Genomic DNA, 20,796 nt, shown 5'->3' with positions numbered 1-20,796 from the left:
TTGATACAGGAGGAAGATATAAACATAAAAATGAACAATTCAATTGAAAGTGTGTGATATTATATGCACTATCAATGAAAGAGGGTAACTCCATGTACATTAACAGAGTTCAAGGAATAAAATAAAATAAAATAAAAATAAAATTTCAGTTTTAAATAATTATTTACAATTTTTATTTTTATGAAACACATGAATGATGAGTATTAGTTAGGATAACTTCCCAAAATTGAGAAAGTTTAATGCAATCATTTTTGTTGAGGTTAGAATTGTGAATGTGTGCTTTGCAACTTTCTTTACACAATCTTTCCAGAAGAAAATAACTTTTGTGTAGAACTTTAGTATTATTCTACTGAACTCTATGCCTAGTAGACAAGTCATGGCTAGCTAAACCAGATTTATTGGATTCTTGATGTAAGATATATTCTTGATGTTCTTCGAGATGAATTTGTGAGCAGAATGACTAGTCAGTCCATAATAACACAGGTGCAAGAACAAGGGATTCTATACACTCCACAATAAGAGAGAGGAGGATATTTGTCGTTTTGGACAAGGAAGGTATTCAATTTACTAACTGGACAGAAAGAGACTTGTAGGTCAATCTTACAAAGTTGTCTTACAATTTTTTCTGATAGTCCTTTAACATATAGAAGAGAAATTCTAGAAACTTCTCAAGGAAGATTAAGATGAAGACCATAATTAATTATTTTATCAACTGTTTTTGTATTATAACCATTAGAGATGAAGGTAGCTCACCGCTTACAAGAGAATCAGTTGAACAAATTTTATGAGCTCTCTCTCTCAACTAAAGATATAACTATACTGTATTTCTGACAGGGATGATAATGATGTTGTGAAGCAGCATTAATGTATTTGCCAGTATGAGTTGGTTTTCTGTATACAGAGATCTGCAGGTTGCCATTAGGTAGATAGATAATGAGAATGTCCAGAAAAGGAGGACAGTTATTATCTTCTACTTGGAGTACATATTTGATTCTTGGGTTTACTGAATTACTTTTCTCAAGAAATTCATGGAGATCAAAAAAAGTTTCATAGAGCAAAAACATCAACATATCTTGCACCAAATGGATGGCTTAGAATGAAAAAAATATTGAGAATATGTTATTCAAAATGCTCCATGAAATAATTAGCTAGGGGAATTGGGGATCCCATAGCTGTTTCTTCTATTGGTTTGTACAATTTGTTTTGACAAGTATACCAAATTAATGACAAAATCGAATAAGTTGACAATATCAGGAGGAAAATCATTAAGTAGCAATTTCAATTTAATTATTGTTCATTTTTATGTTTATCTCTTCCAACTATATCTAAAATGATTATGAAACAAAGCCAAAATTCTACGGAAATAACTGAAAATTCATGGGCAATAGGCAAGATATAATTTTGTTTTGATGTTCTTTTCAATGTTGTGCATGAAGTCGAGATAGGAATATGTTTGGTTGAAGTGGCAAACTTATGGTCCACTAACAGAAAAAAATGAACTTAATGTTCTAGCATAGGGCCATAAGTTTGCAATTTCAACCAAAGCTATTCCATATGTCAACTTCATACACAATATCGAAAAGAACATCAGTCATCTCTCAATAATCAAGTTAACAGGTTTTATTTTGAGGTCGCCAAAATCATTTATGATGTGAAAACCATTGGAATAAAACTGGATATACCACCTTCTGAGTTGAAAGCTCATAAGTCTTTAAAATGCAATAACAACATAGTTACTACAAAGGCTGACAAGAGGAACATCACAGCAGTTCTAGACATCAATGGAATTACTCCTATGTGATCAGAATAAAGATCTTACCAAAAACCAACTTAATAAGCATAATAAGCCATTGGACAAAACAATATCCATAGACCAAGAAATTGTTAAACAACTTAGAACTTACCAGACAAGGCCCTCCCCCTCTCCCTTTCCCAAGAATATATGGAGCACCAAAGCTATAGAAAAGTAATTGTCCACTTAGGCTTATTGTCAATTCCATAAGCAATCCCATCTAGAAAGGTCTCACAAGATTCCTATCAAACCTCTGTCCTGTTAATGATCACTCATTGACAGAACAGAGGTCGCTGACAGGACATTACACTGACATCGTCAGATGTAATGGTGAACTTTGACATTGCATTCCTATAACATATAACATTCCTATAATAACAACATAGTTACTACAAAGGCTGACAAGAGGAACATCACAGCAGTCCTAGACACCAATGGAATTACTCCTATGTGATTAGAATAAAGATCTTACCAAAAACCAACTTAATAAGCGTAATAAGCCATTGGACAAAACAACATCCATAGACCAAGAAATTGTTAAACTTAGAACTTACCAGGCAATACCCCCCCCCTTTCCCAAGAATATATGGAGCACCAAAGCTATAGAAAAGTAATTGTCCACTTAGGCTTATTGTCAATTCCATAAGCAATCCCACTTACAAAGGTCTCACAAGATTCCTATCAAACCTCTGTCCTGTTAATGATCACTCATTGACAGAAGAGGTCACTGACAGGACATTACACTGACATCTTCAGATGTGATGGTGAACTTTGACATCGCATTCCTCTTAACGAATATTCCATATACTGAAACAATACATTCTAGCCCAAGAATTTCCAGCAGACATTGTTGGCCTATAGCTTATACCAACAAGTGGAAGGAACTGTGATGGGTTCACCACTATCACCTAACCTAGCAAATTTTTATCTGGAACATCTGGAAGAAATATTCTCTATTTGTTTATGATAAATGGATGGATGACATATTTGCAGTATGGAATCACACAAAACCAGAACACTATTCATTTTTACAAAAAAATCAACAATCTACACCCCACAATTAAATTCATATTAGAAAACGAACCACCAAGTAGGATTTTCTTTCTGGATATTCATATCCAATGGAACCTGGATGAATCACTTTCTTCTACCAGCTACCAATAATCAATCTTTACAGAATACTATATTCACAATACATAAGCACACAACCCATCTCAGAAATATGGCATCATAAAATCCTTAGTGACCAGAGTTCTTCTGATGGTTTGCTAAAACATCCACAGGACTCCCATACTTTACATAGAGGTATCTCTAAACAAGTTCAAACCCATTAACCAAATTCATAATCTGTTACCCCCTCTCTAAAAGACAAACTCTTAACAATGATGCTACCTGCAGTATACCAAATCCCATGTTCATGCAATCAGTCATACTACGGGAAAACAGGAAGATCAGTCTATAAATGTATTTCTGAACATCAAGACCACATCCAGCTCATCAAAACACACAGGCCTGGCACAGCATGGAATTGAAAACACATACCATAGAATCCAATTGGAAACACAAAGCTTTTTCACAGATCTAAGTACAGATATTAAAGGCTATTCAAAGAAAGTACTGAAGTTCTACGTGATAGACTAAATCTTAATCATAATGATTGCCTTACCATCTCAAAAGTCTGGAAAATTGTTATAGTCAATTGTGTTAAATAGATTGTATTCTAATAATTAATTTAATTATCATTTCACCAAATAGTTTTAAACTTAACAAATATGCAACTACTTGTATATATAGATATATAGAGAGAGAGAGATTCAAATTTAGCACATGCATTGTATTGTTCAAATTCCTTACAATACATAAGATGGGTAGGGCAATAGTGAATGCAGATGACGTCAAAATTTTGCAGGATGATTTGGATAGATTGGAGGTCTGGGCTAGGGAGAATGGATGTCAATTTAATGTGGCAAAATGTAAGGTTATGCATTTTGGGGTGAAAAGATGGGAGGCAGTTTACTGCATTGGTGGAACCGTGCTCCAGGAAATTGATGAGGCACGAGATTTAGGAGTGTTGGTGGATAAGGAATTGAAATTTAGGGGACACATTGCAAAAGTGGTCAAAAGAGATATCAGAGAGTGGTTTACTCAGGAGTAGAGTCCACAAGACGGCCTGTGACTAGTGGTGTACCACAAGGATCTGTTCTTGGACCACTGCTGTTTAATCTGTTCATAAATGATATAGGAAAGGATCTGAGAGGAACAGTTCATTTGTTTGCGGATGATGCGAAGTTGGGTAGGGCAATAGTGAATGCAGATGACGTCAAAATTTTGCAGGATGATTTGGATAGATTGGAGGTCTGGGCTAGGGAGAATGGATGTCAATTTAATGTGGCAAAATGTAAGGTTATGCATTTTGGGGTGAAAAGATGGGAGGCAGTTTACTGCATTGGTGGAACCGTGCTCCAGGAAATTGATGAGGCACGAGATTTAGGAGTGTTGGTGGATAAGGAATTGAAATTTAGGGGACACATTGCAAAAGTGGCCAAATCAGCTCATCAAATCACTTGGTTGCTGAAGAATACGTTGACAAGCAGAGACAAGCAGGTTATTGTTCCTCTGTATCGAGCCTTGATAAGACCTCATCTCGACTACTGTGCTCAGATTTGGTCACCTAGGTTTCTTCTTGATGGGGAGGAGGTGGAGAGGATCCAGAGGCGAGTGACCAAGATGATAGCAGGTCTGTGGAATGAACCGTATGAGAACAGGTTGAGGATTTGTGGGTTGCAAAAATTGGTTGATAGGCGGAGGAGGGGAGATATGATTGAGACATTCAAATTACTGAAGGGTTTCTATAAAATTAATTCAGAAGATATTTTTGAGAACAGGGCTGGTTGTGGGAGGACTAGGGGACATCCATGGAAACTGGGCAAAAGTGTGGTTAGTAAAGGTGTTAGAGCTGGGTTCTTTACTTTTAGAGTAGTGAATGAGTGGAATGCGCTCCCTGAGTCTGTGGTGGATGCTGTGACAGTGAATGAGTTTAAGGCGAGGTATGATAGATACTGTATGAATGTCAAATAGTTGTGATGAAAATGATTTGGGGCCTCCCTCGATGAGTCTAATGACTCCCTGGAGTTGCCCGTAATAATAATAATAATAATAATAATAATAATAAGATGAAATATTTGTAAAATAAATATTATTTTCTACTGTAGCATGTGTGTGTGTGTGTGTGTAGATGTTTAATAGAGGATACTATGATAGCATTACACGAAGAGTTTACATTATTATATACTTCCTATTGACAATTTTCCTTTAAATTACTCTTATCTGTCAGAACAATATTATTGAATCTTATAGTTCAATCTTCTAAATTATTTCTAACTGCATCAATGCAATATCTTTGTCTTCCTCTGGCCCTTTCTTCTACCATTCTAGAACCAAAACCTGTTTTGATAACTTTTCCCATTCTTTTTAAGGTGACCATACTGCCTAATATTAGCTCTGCTTTCCTGAATGCTAACAATGTCTATTTCTTTCTTAATATCTTCATTTTTAATATAATTCTGTCATATCTGTGGACTTCAATCTTTGATCAACGTTTTCCTAATCAAGATCTGATATGAATAGGTTAAAACTAGTTTGGACACTGCCTTGTATATAATTATTTTAGTATTTGGACTAATTTGTCTCTCATTCCACATAAATTCATTCAATTTACTAGTTACATTCCAGCTTTACTTATTCGGTTGTGTATTTAAAAATTTAATTTAAAAACTTTACTAAAAACTGCACCTAAAAAGCTGAAAGTTTTACTTTCCCCATTAGATTTCCCCATTCAGGATGCAGGTGATTTTCAGTGTTCATAACTATTTTTTCTTTTAAGGTTACATGGCAGTTAGCATTCAAAGTGAAGAATTTATGGAGACACAACACATGCGTTAGAATAATTACTTAACTTACAATTAAGAAAATAATATGTTGTTTATTTTTAACAGTATATATTAGAACACAGAAAAATAAGTAAATAATTAATTTATTAACTTATTGCTGATATTTCACTGGTGTTATAACCAGCATCTTCAGAACACAAAAACACAGTTTGTCACAATACGCAAGACTATAACAACATGGTGTAATCAACAATTTTTTTTTTTTTTTCCAGATAGAGGGTGTGTATTGTGACAAACTGTGTTTTTGTGCTCTGAAGATGCTGGTTATAACACCAGCGAAATATCAGCAATAAGTTAATAAATTAATTATTTACTTATTTTTCTGTGTTCTAATATATACCGTTAAAAAATAAGCAACATGTACGACGAACACATAAGTCTGTCCACACATTTAAGAAAATAATATTTCACTTTTTGACCTCTGTATTGAGGTCCTCATCAGGAAAACATACATATGTACAGGACACAAGCTACACGACATTACACAAAAATAGGATAAATCAAAATACTTTGTTAATCATTTACCCTAGCCTGACCTCTGGTGGAAAAAAAATAAAATAAAAAAATCATAAATAAATTAAGATATATAAAATAAGATATAAATTAAGATACTACAATAATAAAGTTTAAAATGCCACAAAAATGCGCAAGAAACGAGCAGTGATGTTGAAAACAAAAAGGCTTGATCTACTAAGGAGGTTATTGAAGATAATGAGGAGGTTACTGAAAATGAATTAACCTCCAAAATAGTGAAATTAAAGCAAATTATCAGAGAGATGACGTGGGAATTACAGAAAGCCGAGAAGCATTTAAACAAACATAAGAAATAAAAGAAAATTAATCAGGTAAGTAATGCTGTTTGTAAAAAGGATGTTATTTGGTATGGTGACTCGATCATAAAACATGCTGTTGATGAGCATGTTATAACTTCAAGTTTTTCAGGAGCAAAAATTAAAAATATAATGTAAGCAATTCAAAAACAGAAAAGAAAAGTAAACAAGATCGTCAATGTAGTAGGTACTAACAATTTAACTAGTGAACATTACACTGACATCTTCAGATGTGATGGTGAACTTTGACATCACATTCCTCTTAACGAATATTCCATATACTGAAACAATACATTCTAGTCCAAGAATTTCCAGCAGACATTGTTGGCCTATAGCTTATACCAACAAGTGGAAGGAACTGTGATGGGTTCACCACTATCACCTAACCTAGCAAATTTTTATCTGGAACATCTGGAAGAAATATTGTCTATTTGTTTATGATAGAGGACAAGAAAGGGTTGTTGGAAGAGGTGAGAGTGAAGAGTGAGAAAGTAAAAATAGTAAGTATATTAAATTGATAAAAATGAATTAAGAAGGACTATGAAGGCAAACAATTCAATGGTAGGCTGTGTAGAAGGAATGGATGAGAGTTTCTGGCTGCGAGTTTAAGGGAAGATTAGATTTATATAAGAGGATGGCCTACATCTGAATACATTTGATATCAGGAGTCTTGAAAAACTAATAACTAGTATAGGACCTAACACAGAGAGTCAGGGAAACTATATTATAATGGGAGGAATGGTGAGAATATGAGTGTTAAGAGTGACAATATTAAATAATTGTGCTAATGATGGGAATGGGCATTATCATGGAAATGATTACAAGGAGAGAAGGATTTCGACTTTGTATTCATCCGGTATGGACCAATCAAATGTTAATTTTGCAATATTAAATTGACCATCATTATCCTTTGCCCATAATACCAATTTATTTAAATCATCCTGCAGGATATCTACACAGTCTTTATCAACAATTGCCCTCCCGAGTTTTGCATCATTGGCAAACAACTGAATATCCCCTCTTAAATCTTTCCCTCATATCATTGATATACAAATTAAGAAGTAGTGGCCCTACTAAAACCCTGAGGTAATCCACTAGTCACCGTCATTCTCCTAGACTCCACTATATAATAATCTGTGGTGTCTGTCTGTCAGCAACCCCCCCCCCCTCCCCATCCAAGCTACATGTATAAGACACTAGAGAAGAATAGAGATCTCAAAGTTATCCAACTGTGCCATGCAGAGAAGAGTATACAAAAGAACATACAAGTAGATTATTATGTCTATAATAAGCACAAATACTAGGAGTATCAGAAACAAAAGGGTAGAATTTATTGCCTTCGTCAATATGTTGGAACCTCAGATTGTAAGCATTAGTGAGACCTGGCTATCAGAATCAGACATACTAACTGGTATTGGTTGTAAAGGGTACAGTATTTTTAGGAAGGATAAACAGGACCTAAATCAATACCATCAATATGATACACTATATGCAACCTTTTCACCCCAAAGTGCATAACCTTACATTTTGAAACATTAAATTGACAATCACTATCCTTTGTCCATAATATCAATTTATTTAAATCATCCTACAGGATATCTACACAGTCTTTATCAATAATTGCCCTCCCAAGTTTTGCATCATTGGCAAACAACTGAATATCCCCTCATAAATCTTTCCCTTATATCACTGATATATACAAATTAAAGAGTAGTGGCCCTACCAAACCCTGAGGTACTCCACTAGTCACCATCATTCTCCTAGACTCCACTCCACTATATAATACTCTGTGGTGTCTGTCTGTCAGCCACTTCCCTCTCCCAATCCATGCTACTAGCCTTATATCCATTCCCATCCTCTCCAGTTTTTGTAATAGTTTTCCATGTGGTATTTTGTCAAATACCTTGGCAAAGTCAAGAAATATCATGGTGTATCCATTACCTTTTATTCAATTCTGCTGTCACTTTATTATAAAATGTAAATTACTAAGATGGGACCTACCCTTTACAAAGGCACGCTGCCCAATATACAGTACCACATCCCTATCTGCCCACTGTTGTATTTTACTTTTCACCAATCTTTCCAATACTTTAACAAACAACTACTCCCAATATATTAATTGGTATGTAGTTTGCTACCTTTATCTTGGAGCCACCTATATGCAATGGTACTATCTTACCCTCTTTCCACTCCCTTGGAACCCCAGAGCTGAGACTTAGATTGAACAACTTTGTCAGGGGCAATGCCAATTCTCTAGCACATTCACATAGTACATGGGCTGATATGACATCCAATCCCACTGCTGTGTTCACATTCATATTTTTTAATATGCTGAAGACCTCCTGTTGATCTACCTTGATGTTGATATGCATCTCTGTAACATTAGCAACTGTAAAATCACTTTCTGGATGATACACCTTTGCAAATAATCACTCAGCAACTCAACTATTTCTTTCGATTTAGTCACCTTCCTACCATGAACATTGTTTAAAGTCATTCTACCATAGTCATTTTTCTTCTTGCTTACTACATAACAAAAAAAAACTCTTTTGGGTTTACTTTGGCCTGTTTGGCTAATTCTCTCTCATAGTCTGATTCGGTCTTCCTTACCATGCTAGTCATCCTCTTGCTTACACTTTGTACTGCTCATAAGTTTCCTGATCACTTTTTTCTTTATATTTCCTCCACAATTTTTTCTTTTTTTTCTATTATATCCCTACTCATCCACTTGATTCCAACTTGGTTTATCCTCCTGACCTTGGGTATGCAGTCTGATACTCCTACCCTCAAGCAATCTCTGATCACTTGCCATGCACTACTGTCATTCTTTCCTTGTAGCTTCTCAAGCCATACCACTGTTGCAAGAGGACTCCTGTCCTGAGTCTCTCATAATCATCAACCTTATAATTCAACATAAATCCCTTCCTGACAGAGAACTCCACATGTTTGGCAACTTCCCAGAACAAGACCACATAGTCACTCTTCCCAGTTGGAGACAGAGTGTCTACCTTGGATATGGATACATCTTCTGATGCTATTACCAGATTCAACATGCTCAAATCCCTTGTCCCCTCTATATCATGTTGTTTCATGTAATTATCCCTTAGCAACTGCATATGAATCCACTCCCATCTTGCTAACCCCTTTCCTACCTCTAATTGGTGTCCCCATAGTTAAAGTCTCCCATAATAATTGTTCCATCCACACTCATTGTGCTGATACATGGCATCTACATATTCCTGTGGACCCCCCCCCCCCTGGTGTATGGCAGCACCCAACAACATATTTTGTCCTATTTGCCTCTATCTCACACCAGACAGCCTCAAATGAACCATCACCCTCAGAACTAATATCCTCTTTAACTTCTAATTTTGTTGGTTATAATTCTGCAACTATCATCAGCAATACTCCACTTCCTGTCCTGTTCCTTCTATCCCCCCTGAAAATACAATACCCTTTACATTCTATCCCTGTAACTATATCAATTAAAGTCAACCAGGTCTCACTGACACCTATAATATTTGGCCAAAGTTAAACTTACCAATAATAAAAACTCCTCACCCTTATTCCTGACACTTCTTGTATTCATGTACATTCATTTCAAATGTCCCTTTGTACCCATAGTTACCCTTGTGTAATGTTATTATCAACCCATTTAAATTGGAGACCTGTGAAATACCATTTGGCATTGCATAATCATTACTATATTCATGCTCATTTATCACAGAGGTGGCCAGATGCATGTTACATTTTATCCTCCCTAATATCTCTAATTTCCTTGGTTTTGCACTACCACACTCTCACTAAACAACACTGTCTCCAAACATCTAATTCCAAAACCATTCAAATGCAGTCTGTCAGGCATATTCAAGTTCTTTTATCCATCAAACTCACTCCATACATCAATAAATTGGACACCATTCCTCATGCACAATCTTCTCATTGAACTCATTGGCAATTATGGCCCTTCTTCTCAGTTCTGTCCTATTATACTGAGGCAGCAAATTCATAATCTTTCCTTTCTTGCTCTTCATTTTCGTTTCCGCTAACAACTCTTTCATATTTCTCACTTTTTAAATCATTTGTGCCAGCCAATACAGTCAACTCATTTGCTTCATTCTTCTGCATACTTACAACATCACTAACATCTTTTATCTTCGTACTTGGAAAACATGCTTTCGTCACTTTCTCATTAAGCACATCTCTTATCGAATCTCCACAAAATACTCTCTCTCTTCTCCCAGTCTCTTGCACTTTTGTTTTTTTCCCCGTTCATTCTTTTTTTTCATGCTCCATCCTTCCTTACCACTTGCCAATCATTTCTCCAGTTGCTCAAGCTCACATTTTGTCTTGTGAAGAAGTCCACGTAGGCATGCAATTTCTTTCCATGCCAGTATCTCATCATCCACTTCCTTCAAAACTCTCAGCCATATTTTGTGCACTATCACTCACTGCTTCCGCTACTGCATTCTTCACACAACACCTTGACAATCCTGCCTTCTATCCTTGTTATCAGTCACTTCATTCTTTCACAACCCGCATTTCTTATATTTGCTTACAAAATAAATTGTTTTTCCAACGAATATCTTCTCTATTCTTGCTCTCACACCACAAACCATTCATTCTCAACAATGAATACATCAAACACACTGAACAAAATCCCGCATACTGATAATGACCATCGATGTCTTGGTTGCCATTTTTCCCCGTGTGTATCGGTGCCATAACAAAAAATGATTCTGAAAAGAATATCACTTAATAATAGATGACTAAAATAACACTACTTAACTACAAAGTCAAAATAAACAAAAGACCACCAAATCTATATAACAATTTTGCTAATATCTACTAAAAAATAATGCAGGTGTTGCTCAGGACTCTGTTATTTCACCTACCCTCTTCTTTATATAAACAATAAATAATAATCCCAATGATCTCAAATCCTATTCAGTTTTTTCTCCACTCATTCTTCACATATGACAACCTTGCAGTGCTCAAACATCTAAAGCTTCAAGATCATCCACGATAAGTGCCCTAAGCACTTATTGTGGTTATATTCCCACCATCCTGCAATGAGGCAAAAACAATCATGGAAGTTACCTTCCATACATTCAAAACACATTTTTGCCTACAAAAATTTTTCGCACATATACACTACATACGCACGCACGAACGCGCGCACACGCACACACACACACACACACACACACACACACAAAAAGATCTTCATTCTTCTCCACTTACATCTGATAATACTCAACTTAACAGTCAAGACCACATCTCTCGTCTCAGACTGGCTCTTACTCCTAGCCCTTCTTGACACAAATCGTTTCATTTTTATAGCATCTTTAGCTTCTAAAAAACAGTCATCTTTTTCAATGAAGTTACTACACTTTTCTGTCCAGATGCTTACTCTATATAAATTTGAAATCTACTGAACTTTGGAATGGTGCTCTCACATTTTGGGTATTACATCTAAGACACTGCTATAAATTCTTAATGCATCAAGCATTTGCTACAAATTCTTGATGCATTACAGAAGAGAGCAGTTCAACTGATTGCTGATCCATCATCTCAGACTCTAGCCACCATTTCAGTTAGTTTCCCCCATTGTATCTTTTCAACAAATATTTCCATGGCCACCGTGCAGCAAAACTAATATCCATTATGGCCCCAGTTTTTGCTAATCCTACAAGTAATAAAGCAATAGCTGTCCAATGAACTGCTTACTCATCAAACCTCCTACTCCCAGTCATCTTCCATTCTCATTCTATCTACCTCAATTCTGTGGAACAACTTTCTCCATTAAGTATACCACCAAACCTACCCTCCCACACACACAGGTTTTTAAGAATATCAACAGATTACTTTGCTCTTGACCCTAGCCCATACATGGAATTTCTTTGCATGTATGGACTAGGATTTGGCCTCTTGTGTGGGAGAATGATATATAAAGAAGTATAGACAAAAAAAAAAAAAAAAAGCATTGTGGAAGGAACTGAATGTTCATGAGCTAAGAGAATGTGCAAGAGAACTGGCAGTGTCTTTGATGAAGTGGTTTAATCATGTCTCAGCTCTGGTAAAGTTTGAAGGGAGTGGCAAAGAGGGTAAGATAGTTGCATTATATAGAAGTGGCTCCAAGACAGATGTAGCAAATTACAGACTAATTCATATCTCTGGAGTAGTGGTTAAGGTATTGGAAAAGTTGGTTAAAGGTAAAATTCAGGAATGGGTTGATAGGAACAGGATATCCTATAGGAGGCAGCACAGCTTTGTAAAAGGTAGGTCCTGGCTTAGTAATTTATTCACATTTTATAATAAGGTGGCAACAAACTGGATTAAGAAAATGGCTACACTATGATACTGCTGGACTTCATAAAGGCATCTGACAGAATAATGCATGGAAAACTATTATATAAATTGGAGCAAATGGGAATGGATATGAAGCTGGTGGTATGGATGGGGAGGGGAGTAATGACGGACATCAAAGGGTGGTGTATAGTGGGGTGGAATCAAGGCAAATGAGGCTGATTAGTGGAGTCCCCAAGGGCTCTGAATTAAGACCACTACTTTTTAATTTGTATGGTATAGCAGAAGATTTAAGAAGAGGTATTCAATTGTTTGCTGACAATTCAATTGTTGAATGGTGATGTAGATATCCTGCAGAATGATTTAAATAAATTGGCAGTGTGGGTAAATGACAATAGTTATCAATTTAATGTTGCAAAATGTAAGGTAATGCATTCCAGGATGAAAAGATTACATACTTTTTATCATACTGATGGCACTTGGATTGCAGGAAATTGATGAAGCTAAGGATCTCAAGGAGACGGTGGATAGAGGTTTGAAATTCAGAGAACATACTGCAAAAGTTGGTAAAATAGCTCAATGAGATGTTGAACACACTGACAAGTAGAGAAAGAAAGTTATTTATCATCCCTCTTTATAAGGCTATGATTTGGCCACATTTTAACTACTGTGCACAGATTTGGTCATTCGTGTTTCTTGGAGATCAGAAAGAGGTGGAGAGATTTCAGAAACGAGTGACCAAGCTGGTGACATGTCTGTGGAATGCTTCCTAAGAGAACAGATTGAAGGTGTATGGGTTGCTGAGTTCAGTTGACAGGGAGAAGAGGAGAGATGACAGAAAGTTACTAAAGGGATTCTATAAGATTGACAAAACAATTTTTTCAATATGCAGAGTAGGAAGAAAACAAGAGGCCACTCCTGGAAGTTGTGTAAAAGTGGTGGTTAGTAAGGGTCTATGGAATAGGTTCTTTGCTTGGAGAGTGGCAAATGAGCGGAATGGATTGCTAGAGGTAGTTGGAGTGTCCCATCGGTGAATAAGTTTAAGGAGAGGTATGATGGATATTGTGTGAATAATGATTAGTGTGGGTCTCTTGCAATGAGTCTTTTTGACTCCACAGAGATACTTGTATAATAATAAGCAATGCTGTTAGGTGTTTTTTGCTAATTTTTGCTAAATTAGTGGTAAACAAGATGATATTCAAATGAATTCTGATTTATGGATCTGAGAACTGGATCAGAAATAGAACAGTTGATCAAAGACTAGAGACCATAATTCTGACAAAAACTTAGAGGATCAACAGATGGCATCAATAGCAGATCATATGAAAAATGAAGATAATAAAAGAGGAACTTAACACTATTAGCATGCAAGAATTTGTAAACAGGACTAATCTAAATATATGCAAGAACATGAGCATCTATTACCCATTTGCTATCTAGCTTCAAACTCACCCAACTACCTCCTCTTTCATTCCATCTAAACTCTCCTTTGGAAAAAGCCTCCTTCATTCTGTCTAGACTGGTGTTTTCCTAAGTGTGGCAACTGTATCCCCCAGGGGTAAGCAAAAGGTCCTTAGGAGTGCGAGGCACTTTTTATTTATTTATTCATTTTAATTACTTTTTTTTCACTTTTTTATTTTTGTCACAGTAATGAAGAAAATGAAGAAAAATGGTTTGAACTGTTTGTGTTAAAAAGTTTAAAGTCAAACACTTTAGAATCACATAGACAATAATTCTCTGCTAGAGTTCATTCACCTTAAGCTTTTTTATTATTGAAAATTGTTTCATAATTAAGCCTCCACACATCAGTTGGTATAGACAAAGCACTTTGGTTGGAAAGACCTGGGTTTTATTCCAGTCTATGACATAAGGAACCTTTATCTGGTCTCTTTCGACTAAAAGTGAGTTAGCCAATCTCATACAGAGGTAGAGGGTTTTTTTAACCCAGAAATTCGGGTTTTTCGTCCCTCAGAACAGGCAAACCAGCCCATGAACACACACGGATTTACAGCTATGAATACTTACAATACGTAGAAGAGATAGGGTCCTGACCACGTGTTGTTACACCTGTAGTCAACCATGAGTCAAATCATGGTAAACAACCTCCAGGTTAGGAGATACACACACATGGGGAATGGGTTTCATAATTTTTGTTTCTATCATATCAAACTAATAATGTATTTAACAATTTAAAAAAAATGTTTCATATGTCTAATTTATTATAATGCAAATGTTAAAAAATAAATACCTTTGTAATTATTCATGTTTGAAAATATTACAATTACTACTCTCTAACTGCCTTTTCTTAGTTTATGTGTGTTATTAAGTTTGAAAACAGGCACCCAGTTACTGAAAGTGTAGGAAACACTGTCCTACCTTTAGCTTGCTCAAAAGCACAAGATTACTTTTTTCTCCTTAACATTTTTTTTCACCCACACAACACTGATATGTTGCATGTTTTGCAACCTTTCATGTGTGGGATTGATATACATAGAAGTATTGACGTTTCAGTATATTTTATACTGCCTTTAACGACAAAATTTAATTATATTATTATTATTATTAAGACAGACCCCCAGGGGAGCATTACATTTCATTTCAGCATTACAATTATCTTTGGAGTTGTATTTGCAATCCCCTGGGGGTCTGTCTTAATAATAATAATATAATTAGATTTTGTCACCCTGACTTTAACTTCCTATCTACTAACGCTCTAAGATCCCTCGTCTGATCAGTTTTTTCCTAGCATAATCCCACTAATATAATGCGACATAAATATCTAATCACTCCAAAGTGCATAACTTTACATTTACTGACAGTGAAATGACATCCATTTTCCCATGCCCACAATTCCAGCTTATTCAAATCATTCTGCCAAGTGCTGCATATCAGCCTGATTATCCTATCTATCTTTGCATCATCAGCAAATAGCTGTATGTCACACGTCAAATTCTTCCCAATATCATTAATGTAGAGAATGAATAACAGTGGACTAAGAACTGATCCTTGCTGTATCCCACTGGTTACCTTAAATCTTGCAGACTCGCATCCTCCACATACCATTTGATATCTGTCCATCAGCCATCCTCTTATTGATGCTAATGTTTTATAATCCAAACCCATATTTTCCATGCTGTATTCTGTCAAAAGTCTTAGCAAAATCCCAAAGTATCATGGTGTATCCATTCCCTTTGTCTAGCTCAAGGGTAACATTATTATAGAATGTGAGCAAGTTGCTAAAACATGACCTTCCAAAAAAAAAAAAGCCATGCTGTTCATTGCCATGATATGATAAAATGACAATGATAAAATTATACATGTTTTTAGTTTCACAGGTCACAGTCTGCAGTTAAAACAAACCATCCACATTTTGTGCAACCACCTGTACATTCCTCACATTCGATAACTAGTGAGTCACTAGCTCCGAGATGCAACCATGAACACAAGTGTTCTGATTGTTGAAGGAGATGATCATTGTATAATGGATACAAGTAATAACTTATACCGCACATTTGTTTCAACCTTACTACATATTCTCCCATGTTTTGATCATTTATCCCTGTGAAGATTAGTGCAGTGATTAACAGTAAAAATTAAATTAAAATAAAAATAAAATTATTAATTGCATTTCTAAATCCATATATTAGACTTTATGAAAATATAAACTGCAAAAAGAATTCTTTTAAAACGGTCAGCACTTATTTCTAAGTGTTTGTTGTCCTTTCCATTGACACTATTTATATATATAAAAAAAAACTGCTTTCTCTATGATACAGTATTCTGATAATTATGAGAATACTGTTAAAAAACTGTTAACATTTATAATATCTTCTTCCTATCATGAATTTTAGACTGAGTGGCCTGTTCGGGTCACATGCCATCACTTTCATGGTCTTCTGATTCTTCTTTTCCAATTTATTTTATATCTGTATAGCATTTTTATGTAAAAAAATAGTGTGAAGAAATTTTAAGTAAAATTTCTTCATTTTTGTTATGGTCCTGCTTGGTATATCAAGGTATTTTTTTCTAAGAAATTTCATTTCTGCTGTTTGAATTCATTTTTCATTCTTTTTTTATGGTCCATGATTCACTTCATATAATAAAGTTGGTTTACAGAGAATGTTATATAGTCTGATTCTGGTGTGTTTCTGTATAAAGGCTGGCTTAAATATATTATTTTTTTTATGCTGTTCACTTTAGCAAAATTTGATATTTTAATATCTAAATCTTTTTCATCTTGATATGAAGATAAGTCTTCATGTGATCATAACCCAGATATTTGAAAGTACAGTTGCATCCCGAGTTACATAAGTAATGAGCTCCGTGAACCTTTACGTAACTTGAATTTTACATAAGTCAAATTTGTAAATTACATACATACAATAAAATGTTCAATGACTACTCATACCACTGTCTTACATTAATTTTTTTGCCATTAATCAAATATTTTCCAATTTTAATATTTTTCATTTTTGGGATGATTAAAAAAAAATGTAAAATTAAAAAAATTAAAAAAGCATTTATCAATTGTATTTGAACAATATACATACTGAAAGTATGAAAAATACATAATATAAAAGAACATAAAAACAAAACTGAAATATTCACTTTTCAAATAAAAAAATGTCTTGTTATGGCTAAGTTAGCTCTTCTAAGGAATGCTGTTCTGCGGGAAGTTTTACCCCTTTCGATGTTGAAGGCTGGGGGTAATCGGAGTCATCTGAGTTGTCATCTTGACTTTGTTGTGAACAGCATTTCACAAACATGTCTAGAGTAGATTGTGTGGTCACATGCTTCTTGTCCTCATAGATGGCCTTGTAGCTAGACATATCAGAATAGATACAGCGACTAACATTTTGAGAAGCACTTTAATGGTGTCAGATTTCCAGATTACGGGTAGCATACTCGCACCAATGTTCTTAAAGGCACACGGCCTCTGGGAATGGTACACTGTAAGTGGTTTAAGTTTTAAGTCCCCTGAAATGTTGCTGCAAATCATAACAGTGATCCGATCTTCTGCGACCTTGAATCCAGGCATAGATTTTTTCTCTTTTGCAATAAATGTCCGTGTTGGCATCCTCTTTCAAAACAGAGCCATTTCATCAACATTAAATATTTGCTCAAGCAAATATTCTCCCACCTCAATTATTTCTGAAAGAAGTTCGGGAAATCAACTTGCCACAGATACAGGGCACAATCTTAATTGTGCCATGTATCTGCACTTGCTGCCTCACCCATGATTTTGATGCTGTGCAGATTTGTACGTTTCTTGAATTGTTAGAACCATCCAGCACCAGCTTTAAATGTACTGTCTGCATCCGTGATGCCGGCCTGCTCTTTTAAATCCTTATATAAGGACATAGCCTTCTCCTGGATAATCAGTAAACTTAACGGTATTCGCTTCTGTGTCAGATCATCGATCTAGTGAAACAACAATTTCTCCATCTCTAATATCGGATCCAGCCTCTTCTTGGTAATAATTGTGGCTTTCAAAGTTATTGCACCTTTCATGTTTTCAACAATGCAAACTTTATCCTTCACTATTGTATTCACTGTCGAAATAGGTTAATTTATTTCCTGAACTATTGTTGATAGAATTTTCCCACCTTCATACATACGAATTATTTTTGACTTTTCTTTTAAAGTAATTGCAAACCTTTGTTTTTTAGATTTATTACCAGCACATCCGGTTTTGCATTTGCATTCCATTTTAAGGGTAAAAAAACAATGAAACTAGCAGTGATACAAGTGACTGAGCTAACCATGCGAGGCATCTACTACTGTACTGCAATAAGGCTGTCAAAGACGCACCTGCGCAAAGCCGCAAACACGTTCATACATGCCAGTAGATTTATTACATAACTGTGATTTTACGTAAGTCGCATGTTACGTAACTTGGGGTATAACTGTATTTACTTGTTCTAATATTTTATTATCTATCACTTATTGGGTATTCTCCTTTGAAAGCCATTACTTTTGATATTCTCATATTATACTGTTCTGAATTTTCACTTTACTGATCATCTTCTGACATAGCTAATACAATAATTTGATCATCTACAAATAATATTATGTATGTGTGTGTGTGTGTATATATCTTTATTTGTGGGTTTATTTGCATACCAAATGGGTTATGCTGTTTCCAGATTGTTATAATTATATATATATTAAAAAGCAGAGATGATAGGGCATAACTCCTCTTGACATATCTTTCCATTCTGATATTTGTTCAAATTTGAATGCTATTTAATTTCCAGTGTATATTTCTTGAATAGACTGTAAGAACTGGTTTAGCATATATAGATTAGTTAATATTTTAAATAAATTTTATCCATTAATTTTATCAAAGCCTTTTTAATAATCAACGAAGGCCACGTGTTTCTTAATTGAAATTTTCACTTTTCGATTAATATTTTAAAAATAAAAATTGAGTCTATGCAAGATCAGCCTTTTCAGAATCCACTGTTCTTCTAGTAGTTTGTCCTCTACGGTATACTGTTTAGTTTCTCTTTTGGTATTCCTGTATATATTTTGTACCCTGCATTTAGCAGACTAATTCCCCTATAGTTATTGCAGTCAAGATATCTTTATTTCATTTTTTTAATAAATTGGGATAACTAGTGCTTTTTTCCCAAGAGTTTAGAGTTTTTCCCAGAAATCCAGACCATGTTAAAAAATTTCAGAATTTCAGCTGCATTTTTGTACAGTTTTCAAAGTTTGTATTATCTTCTCATGGTGTTTTCCCATTTTTCATCTTATTTGTTGTATTTTTTAGTCCTGACACCTTAATATTTTCTGTTAGATCACTCTTTGTTGTATAAAATTTTACTTCTTTATTATCATCAGTCCAGAGATTTTGAAAATAATTGGCTATTTTTCTAAATCTATTGTTTGTATTTTTACATATTCTTTTATTTCTTTGTATTTTATTACTTTATAGGTTTTGGGGTGTGGCTTAGTTATATCCTTTTCTGGTTCAGTTACAAAACTTTCTGTCTCTCTGTTTTTTCTTCTTGTTTTGCAATGCCACTGTTTCTTTTGTACTCTATTATTATCTTTTCTATTTCTTTGTCCCAGTTTCATAATCCTTGTTTTCTATTCCATTTACTCTTTATTTCTAAGCTTTCTGTTGCTGCTTTTGTCAGAGGTATGGGAAAATCAGGATTTTCCCATACCTCTTCTATGTAATTTCATTCATATGGTTTTGTTTTTAAATCGGTGCATTTCTGATATTGTTACCTAGTATAGGGATCTTTTAATGAAAAAATTTTGTAACTCAGTTGATAGTTTCCCACTTTAGTTATTTTTAGCTATTGTGGTTTAAATCGAATTTTTGCCAATACCATATAATGATCTGAGTTTAATTCAACCTCGATATACTCTCACATCAAGGATTAACTAAGCCAATTTAAAATTTGAGATAATGTAGTCAATAACTGACTTACATCCTCCCGCTGACCATCTATATCTATGTATTTCTTTATGTTTAAATACCTAGCTCAATATTCTCATATTATAATAAAAACAAATTACATTATCTTCAAATATTCTTGTTTTGTATTTCCTGTTTCTTGTTCTGGCATTTAAATCTCCTGCAGCAGTAAATAGTCTATTTTATTTATTTTATTTACGAATCTATTTATTTTATCCATCTTTTATTTATGACCCATTTTTAAAGAGATTTTGCTTTCAGCAATTTATTTTCTTTATTTATCTGTGACTTTCTGCAGGTTTTAATGCAGAAAGAAAAGAAGGTTTTACTGTCTTCTTTCCCCTCTTCTGGTGCATATGCCCTGATTATTGTTATGTGACCTCAATGTTTTGAGTCTAATTTCTATTAGTCTTTCAGTCCAGTAGTTATAATATACAATATAATTATAAAAATAAATTGTACTTTCTTCAAAAACCATAGCAA

The 20,796-nt window shown here is 34.7% G+C and overlaps 1 protein-coding gene and 1 long non-coding RNA gene across 2 annotated transcripts in view; one reads left to right on the top strand and one right to left on the bottom strand.

Annotated features, from left to right (window-relative positions):
- Positions 1–20,796, bottom strand: part of LOC150106302 (vesicular integral-membrane protein VIP36-like) — a 130,965-nt gene that overhangs the window by 70,220 nt on the left and 39,949 nt on the right. The gene's annotated exons all lie outside the window — the stretch shown is intronic.
- The window catches only part of LOC150106303 (uncharacterized), a 162,650-nt gene that overhangs the window by 130,835 nt on the left and 11,019 nt on the right, over positions 1–20,796 (top strand). The window lies entirely within an intron of this gene.

Source organism: Typopeltis vanoorti, chromosome 5, assembly GCF_054136105.1.
Source record: "Typopeltis vanoorti isolate ZY-2024b chromosome 5, IOZ_Tvanoo_1.0, whole genome shotgun sequence".
Lineage (NCBI taxonomy): Eukaryota > Metazoa > Arthropoda > Arachnida > Uropygi > Thelyphonidae > Typopeltis > Typopeltis vanoorti.
This window is presented reverse-complemented; position numbering and strand designations above follow the sequence as displayed.